Source organism: Corvus brachyrhynchos, unplaced genomic scaffold, assembly GCF_000691975.1.
Source record: "Corvus brachyrhynchos isolate BGI_N302 unplaced genomic scaffold, ASM69197v1 scaffold97, whole genome shotgun sequence".
NCBI classification, from domain to species: domain Eukaryota; kingdom Metazoa; phylum Chordata; class Aves; order Passeriformes; family Corvidae; genus Corvus; species Corvus brachyrhynchos.
This window is the reverse complement of record NW_008239758.1, coordinates 7,540,773-7,549,410: the sequence shown is the minus strand read 5'-3', so window position 1 is coordinate 7,549,410 and position 8,638 is coordinate 7,540,773. Positions and strand designations below refer to the sequence as shown.

At 43.5% G+C, this 8,638-nt stretch overlaps 1 protein-coding gene across 2 annotated transcripts in view; it reads right to left on the bottom strand.

Annotated features, from left to right (window-relative positions):
* The window catches only part of MCTP2 (multiple C2 and transmembrane domain containing 2), a 128,946-nt gene that overhangs the window by 118,708 nt on the left and 1,600 nt on the right, over positions 1–8,638 (bottom strand). The window contains exons 2-4 of one of the 2 annotated variants that reach the window (XM_017742697.1): positions 4,688–4,780; positions 3,895–4,069; positions 2,404–2,482 (exon numbers count right to left, since the gene is read on the bottom strand). The gene's annotated coding sequence lies outside the window, so the exon portion shown is untranslated. Of the gene's footprint in view, positions 1–567; positions 640–2,403; positions 2,483–3,894; positions 4,070–4,687; positions 4,781–8,638 lie in introns of those variants that run through there. The other variant, XM_017742698.1, reaches the window with a different exon arrangement.

The window sequence follows — 8,638 nt, the reverse complement described above, 5'->3', positions numbered from 1 at the left end:
CCCGTCCCCTCCCGCCTGCCGGGGCGGTGCCGCCGCCGGCGCCTCCCTGCGCGCTCCGCCCGCCCCCGAACCTCCGGGGCTTCCCGCAACCCGCCCCCGCCGGCGTCCGCTCCGCACCGCTTCCCCTGGGCATCCTCCTGGGGCATCCCCTTGGAGCGTCCCTCCTCGGGTCCTATGGCTCGGAGCATCACCATCCCCTCTCGGACCTGCATCCTGCCCGCCCACTCCACACCAAGAGCAAAGCACCGAACTCCCACCGCCCACTCCCACCAAACCCAAAACCCCAGGGACATCGGGAATGGTGGTGGAAGAGGGCAGGGGACTGGCAGCACTGCCCTGGAGAGCCCTGGGTGAGGGTGGAGCTAGGAAGGAAGCTATGGGAATGGCGACAGGCCAAGGGAAATATAATCAACAGCAGCACTGCTGCCACGTAACACTTGTTCTTGGCTGCATCTCCCAACACGTTTTATTGGCAGCATCTCCATCTGCCTGACGAGGGAGCCAAGGACTGCAGCCGCGTTCCAGGCAAGGAAACTGAGGCAGGATTGGGTAAGGTGACATGCTTACCTGGCGTGGCTGCAGCCGAAACATGGTCCTACGCATGTTTCTTCATGAGTTTGCCACAGCGTGGAAAGGCAAACACCTCCCAAAAGCACCTGCAGTGCCAGGTTGTTTCTGGAGCACCCCGGGTCAAACACCTTCCCGGGGAGCTCACCCAGCCACCACTCCCACCTGCAGTGTCCAACTTCCCTTGAGTGTGGTATCACTACAGGAGGTGCAGAGCAACGAGATGGGGAAAGACAAGCTTGGTGATGGAACATATTTACATTCCATGCATATCATTCTGATCAGAAATTACACCTTGTCTACGAGCGTAGCTGACGTAGTGACACCCATCTCTCACCATTGAGTGAAACTTGGTGGTGCAACCACACTGTGCCATTGCAAAACAGAAATTGTCATGGACATATGGTAAGGGTTTGTCACAGTGCAAAGAATTGTTCACTAACAATCAAATAAAAACGATTATTCATACATAAAAGCCATTACTCCAATCCTTTCAACAAGATCTGGAGATGAAGAATTCACACCTATGCACAGTTCCATATGGATCCACAAAATGAGGACCAGGAGCCATCAGTTCAGGACATCAGGGAGATTATTGCTTGAACACGTGAGCAATTTTAGAGGAACAGGAAAAAAAACTGGCAATGCTTTATTTTGCCTCCTGATTTAAAGGTCATGTTTGAATGGCCAGATCCTGATGTTCCAGCACATGCTCAACAACAGCACTGATTACTGCAGACAGTGTTATAAGTATACAGCAGCTCCTAAAGTGCAGAAACCTTCACAAAGTATGTGTAAATGCTGAATAGGACAGTTTTACTCTGCTCATGCAATCAAAAATCTAAGGGGAAGTTGGCTGAGAACAGAAAACTAATCAACAACCTCAGCTGAAAACAGAGAAGAAGGCAAGCTTATGCCACTAATGTTTTTGTCTTCCTTTCATCTAAACCAAGAAAAATATCAGCTCCAGGTAATTAGATAAGTTTAGAACTAAAGCAAAAAAGTCTTTAAAATACTTTTCTCTTAGGTGTGTGATACCACAAAATGTGTATCAAATAGAGTTCTGTGCATGTTTTATCAAGGGCTGCAGCCAAGAGAGAAAAAACTGTAAACATGCCCAAAGGCAATCTAATAAAGGTGGCTGCTGATTTCTGGAGTAACAAAGGGAAGCAGCTTGTGTGTGCCTCTGCCAAAATAAAAAAGTGCTCCTTAGATGCAACAGGAGAAAGAGATACAGAAATTAAATTCTCATAGCCAATATCCACCCAAATGAGAAAAGCTTGCCACAACTTAGTGGCAATAAAGAGATAAATTGATTAACTGTTACAAGATTACCCAAATATGGGCTCTGCAAAACATTAGCTTGAGAAATTTTCTTGTCTTAGGCATCATGTAACTGTATTAAGGATGCTGATAAGGCTGCAGAATGCTGAATATCAAGTTCTTTGTTACTTCACTGCTAACCAAGAAAAGAAAGGGAGGAGAGTACTGGGAAGATGCTTGGGATAGGAACTTTACATCACTGGCAGGCTAAGGGGATGAGAAGGGGAAATGTGAAACTTTGTAAATGTCACAAGAACATCAATGTGAGGGTATTCTATGAACATATCCAATGTAATCTGACATCATCGAGAGGCAAGATATGCATTATTATAGCAGTAAGTCATTAAGTATGACTTAAAGATGAGCACTAATTAAATCCCCCTGTAGAACACATTGTCAAAAAAAAAAAAAAAAAAAGGCTCAGTAAAAAATACAGCAAACAGAAGCATTTCAGCATGAGAAATTTAAATGTGTATATCTAAACAAGATTTCTTGTTAGCTTTCCATACTCACAAGGAGCCACTGTACACTTTCTGTTCATGCACACAAGTGTTTTTCTTCTGGATTTTATTAAGGATGTCATTATCAATTCCTGTGAGGGAAGAGAAAACATATAATTAAGAACCATAGTTGGCGTTATCAAATCCTACTCATCTTTTGTGTGAATATCTCATTTTCTCAGAAGGGAAAGAAGAGCTGTCTTCTCAGCAAAGAAAAAAAAACCGCAACTTTTCTTCCTTGCCTGCATTTTCTCACCCTGTATTCTGACTGCTGAAAGAAAAAATGACCTAATCAGCCTTTACCAAAAGCTGGCCAATGTGGATCCATGTGAGGCTGCTGAAAATAATGGCTTTAGCTCCTTTCCTAATTACAGGTTCAGCTTCAACCTTTCAGAGAGGCAGCAAGTGAAGCTTTAATATCCAGCCCACCCCTCTGCACAGCCTGTTTGCAGCAGCACTTCTTCAGGATTATGAGGAAGAGACATGAGAGCACAGGGGCACAGGGAGATCAAATCACAGAAGAAAACAGTCATATAATGGTTTGGGCTGAAAGGGACCTTAAAGCTCACCTAATTCCAGCCCCATGCCCTGGGCAGGGACAGCTCTAACGAGACCCAGTGGCTCAATGCCCCATCCACTTCAACACTGGCCTTGGACACTGCCAGGGATGGGGCAGTCACAGATTCTCAGGGCACCCTGTGCCAGGGCCTCATCACCCTCACAGGAAAGAATTTCTTCTGTATATCTAACCTAAATTTCCCTGCTATGTAGGTTAAAGCTCCTTTTCGTCAGTAATTCCTCCTCTTATCTCACCTACAAGTAGAAGGTGTTCACTGGAAGCACCACCAGAAGCTTTGAAGATGGCCTTATCAGGATTTTGAGCTGTTCTGTTTGCACCCACCTGTTCACCACCAGCTTTACTGATGTGTTTACAGCGCTTGGCTTGACAGATTGCTTGGGATATTTCTGAGCCTGGGACACAACCCCTCTCAGGTATGCAACTGATAAAGACTTTTCAAAACCCCAAAGTGAAATCTCCTGCAAGAGTTATGTCTTATTTCTTTTGGACAAGTGGGTCCCAGAGACCTGGTGACCCCAAGAATTACAAGTCCTTAAGTTGCAGCTCATTTTCCTTTCAGCTGAGCACCTGGTTTACAGGCAGAATTTGGAGCAGGACCAAGGGTGTGCTTGCTCTCCAGGTCTTTGAGTGTTCAGCCATTCCCAGAACACAAACTAAGCCAACTGCAAGGTTTAAGCCTTTCTGTGCAATTGCACAAATAAATGCACTCAAGATTTTAGGAGACTTAAGCACATTGCTAGTCTGGAATTAATAAATAAATAATGATAATTAGCTATGGCTTGACTACTCGCTTTCAGCTCCAACAGGTTACCTTGAAAAACCAGATATTTTTAATCCCACTTAACATCACTATGATTCACCTTATCACTTAAATGCGTGATACATTCTTTAGGGCTGGATTCTCTACTCTGAAATGTCACTAACCATTTTTTTTGTCTGAACTGAGGAAATGCCACATGGGCAAACCTGAGCTTAAACTTCAAAGAAATGAAACCATCACAGCCTCAAGCTTCCTCTTCTCTCTTGTTCAATCCCATGCCTGTGTTTGTGTGCAGCTTCACCATTTGAACAGCACTGACAACATTTCCATCAGCTGTACCTGGTGAGAAAGAGCAAAGATGTGAGACAATTGTTTCAACCACTCAGGATTCATTATTAGCTTTTAAAAGCCATTTAAACAGGCTGTATTTTGTGACAGAAGTTATAATTCAGAATCTATGCAGTCGTTTTCCTGACAATCCATTGAGGAGCAATGCTGGGGACTGTTTCTTGTGCAAACAATGAGCTTTTAGAGCATTTGAAAATTCAGCTTCTGATTCATCCCAAGAGTAGAGCAGAGCTGAGCAGTGGATCTGTGGGCTCCTGAGACCAGCTGACAACTTGTAGAACAAAAGTGTAATCAGGGATTTAAATAAGGGATTGTATCCAGGAATCTCCAAGGAATTTACCAGCATTAATCAATGCATCCTCATGCATCTCAGAAGTATTGTCAGAAAAAAGGCTGATACGAGCAAAGTTTCTGTTTGATGGTTGGCTCAGGGTTAGATGACAAAACAGTGACAGTCAGGAACAAAGTATGAAATTTTGATCCTTCCAGTAATATCAAAGTGTTTGGTAGGGGAGGAAATGATGAGTTTGGTTTGGGTTTTGTGCTTGTACTTCTTGAAAAAGGAAAACTGGCCCCTGGTGCTTGCAGCTCCCAGCCCCAAGCTCTTACCAGAGTGAGACATTTGGTCCTTGGAATAGGTGAGGTTGGCACCTCACAAGCTGTGGAGGATCTGGGCAATGCCAATAAGTTATGAACACATGGCTGGAAAAATGAAAAAAAAAAAAAAAAGAAAAAAAAACAGTCTTTCAATATTTTTGTAAAATTTTCCCTGAATATCCTCTCCCCATTCCTTCAAGTACAGAGTTATTAAAAGCTGATTATTGGTGTACCATTACCCCTGCTTTCTCACAAAGGGATCCTCCTGGGAAGAAGATACAAATACAAACTAGAGATTAATAGTGTGTTCCAGACTTAGTTGTGGATCTAGAAAACAGAGCATGGGGCTGGGAGTGAATGTAAGAATGAGTTTTACTCTCTTCCAGACTCTATCAAGTAAGGTATTATTTTCCTTTATGTCCATTTTCAGAAAAATGCACATTCAACAGAGTATTTTCCCACCTTGAACCATGCCTGTTGGAACTGGCATTTGCTCATAAATTGTGGTCTGGGGTAGCTGAAGGAAGATAGTTACACACACAGGTTTTAACACAGCAGAGTTTTCAACTATGTTTTCTAATAATTGATAGCTAAACCCCGAGCTTTATATTCCCCACAACTGACTCAGGAAAAATAGCTACTTGCTTTTTTATTTTTGCTACTCTTCATGTTTTGGGGGGGGTTATCACTTTATTATAGCACAAAACTCTCACTAAGCTGAAATCCATAGCCTGGAACTGGAGCACAGCAGATCCCATCCCTGTTGGTAATAGATATTTCCAGTACATTGTTTAATCAGAATAACATAGAACTACTGACACGAAGGGGTATTAGTCTTGCACATACTCCTAGATGTTGAATGAGTTGCTCAATATTAAAGTTCCTGGATCAGAACAAGTATTTACATGTAGGCATGGCCACAGATCTACTTAGAGCCTCACCTACTGTTGCTCTCCAAGTGTTATCCCAAGAGCAAATAGACAGACTTTGTTTTACAGAACACTGACCTATGGAGTCTTTAGTCTTTTAAATTCAATTACTTTTTAATATTAGAGACCCAGAAATTACCAAAGGTGAGCTGAGAGCTATCATAACTAAACCTAACACAGTTTGAGAATGACAAGCTAAAGGTGACAAGCCTGCAAAGCCAGGCCAAGTGTCACATACATCCTTAGAGCCGCCAGTAGATAGATCCCTAAGGGTCTTGATGGAATTGTTAAAGCCTATCATGCTTCCCATGCATGGACAGCTGCACTTGCCGAGGAGGTTACCGATTCCATCTGCACACTGCCCCCGTGCCAAACATTATCACACACAGACCTGTCGGCAGGGCTGCAGCTGTGAGATCTCATTAATCCTCTTCTGTCAAAATAAACTGCACTATCAGAACCCTGTTAATTAAACTCGTTCACTTTCCTCCCTTGGCTGCTGCAGACATGTCCTAACTACTTCGTTTAGGAGCATCTCTAGTCCCTAGATCCCTCTCCTGTTCTGAGTGGCTCCAAGAAGGCTGGAGATGACTAAATCTGTAGGAAGGATAATAAAACTCCCCAAGCAAAGCACAGTTCCTATACTTCAGTGTGATATGATCAGAAATGCCAAAACCCAGCAGTGCCCACAAGCAGGCCCCGTTTGGACACATGCCAGGTGTGATCAAAGGCTACTAGCACAGCACAGCACAGCACAGCCCCTCACCCTGCTCCCAGCCATTGTTCTCCAAGACAGCAATTCCTAACAGGAGAGGTGTTCTGCAGAGGGGGTTGACAGGCTTCAAAGCAGGTCTGTCATCCAGGCAATCTTCAGAACAGCCTGAGAGGAGGGCAGGAAATTGTGTCAGGAAATGATGAGAATAACTGTCTATTTTTGTAACTATGGATTTGTTGGTACTGGATCATTCCACTGATCCATCAATTTCCCTGCCCTGCCTCTGTCAGGGACCAGTATTTGTCAGAGCTGAGGAAAGTGGAAACCCGACAGAAGGCATAGGGGCAATTGCACAATGCTGGAAGTTCAGGGAAATTGTCGCAGCTTCAGGAGTGGTTATGTTTGTAAATGAAAGCTCAATACCCAGGAGCAATTATTCTAGCTGTGTTTTTCCTACTTCGCCAGTCTGCGTGCTCCAGAATATAAACAGGAATACTGAATTACAGTAACTGGTGACTGACTGTTTCCCAGCAAGGCCAGTGGGCTCTACTTCTCATTCTCTTGGCTTGCTGTGAATCAGATCTGATGATTTCCCAGCCTACCTAGGAAAACCTATCAGTGATGCAAAGCAAAGAGTTCTCTCTGTGAAAAGGTGAAGATCTGAGGTTACTATAGAGAGTGTTGGTGGAAGAGACACAGGGTGGAGCGTGACGTGCTGGGGTAAGGCCTCAGCTGCTATGATTTAAAACAGCCCCTGGGGCGCTCTAATTTACTTTGGAGCCTTTCCTAGAACAAGGTTGAGCATTTTACAGAGACGGCATGAAACACAAAAGCCTTTTGCACAGGCAAAACCAAACGAAACAATCCCTAGGCACAAGTTTCAAATCCCTCCTCTTTAAAAGCCCAGGTGTTTGACTGGGAGTTTAAACCCTTGCGTAAGTCAGGCCAGGTGGAAATCCCACCTCTGTGTACACAGCTATGTTCCCTTTCCTCTGAGTTTGACAGAATTCAGCTTGAGTGTAGATAATTAGGGGGGAAAAAAGCACAGAGCAGCCTCTGATATAACATAAAAATAAAAAATGGGTGAATTTGAGGTGTAGAAGCAAGAGGTAGCACTTAGCTTTGAGAGCACTTGTTAAAATTCATCTTCCACATGTCTGAGTTGTTTATGGAAGATCACCACAGCTATTCAGCCCAGATAAACTACAAGAGCCAGTCTGGAGATTTATGGCACTGCAGCCTGAAAAAACACCACCTAATTCTTGTCTTAGCAGTTTGGGGCTGATATAAAATAAATATGTATAACACAAGTATTTTGAGCCTGCCTCCCTGATAAACCCAAAAGGTTTTAAATATAAACCTAGGGACCAGGTGGGTGAATGAGCACTAAAAGTTGAGTGATGTTTCTAGATAACAGCCAGAGCTGACAGCCAGGTGCTTTATACATCCAGCTTCAGCACAGCTGATAAGAGATAGGCAGGCATTAATAAGTTGGGAATAAAGGCATATTCCGCTTTGCATAGGGATATGAATGAAGGTTTTAGTGCAGAATGGCCAAACCCAATTATGTCTGTACATTTACCATCCTCAATACATAGAACTAAGATACAGCAAAAGAAAACAGAGGAGAAAAACAACCCGTTGAGTGTGGGTGTTTTACAGGGTTTTGTAATGCATAACATAATGTATAAATTTTTATGGCATTTCTATAAGTCACACGGCAAGATGTTTCAAAATTATGTATCTTTTAAGCATCTTGTTGTTAATTTTCTTTATAAGTCTCCAATTGATGCAAATAATTTAGTGTTGAGAAAGACTAAGCAGCCATGTTGGGAGAGATTTGGTTGTTCAAAACCCAGGATTTTTACGACTACTGCAGTGCAGCCTTAGCACCAAAATATCTTATTTTTACTAAATCCTGGAGACGACTGATGCAATTCCATTGTTTGTCTAGTTCAGCGGAAACCAGGGCTCCAAATCGCCCAAGGTTCTGGGGAAAGTAATCCCTCATGTTAACTTTTAAAACTTTCTTTCACCACACACAGCATTTCCATGTTGCAAGCTGTGATCTAGCAGCCGATGAAGGAAGTTGTGACACGACTCCTCTTACACCAGGGGAAAACACCAGAGCATTTTACTTTCCTTTTAACCCTCCTGTGCAGTTTTTCAAGCCACTTTCTGGTTGATGGGAGAGGAGGAGGAGGAGGAAAGGGGGAGAATTGTCCAGCAGTAACAAAATAGGTTAAGGGCTTACAGCAGGCAAGCAAATCACACCACATCTCCTCCTTGCTGGAATCACACAGCAGTCGAGGCATTCCT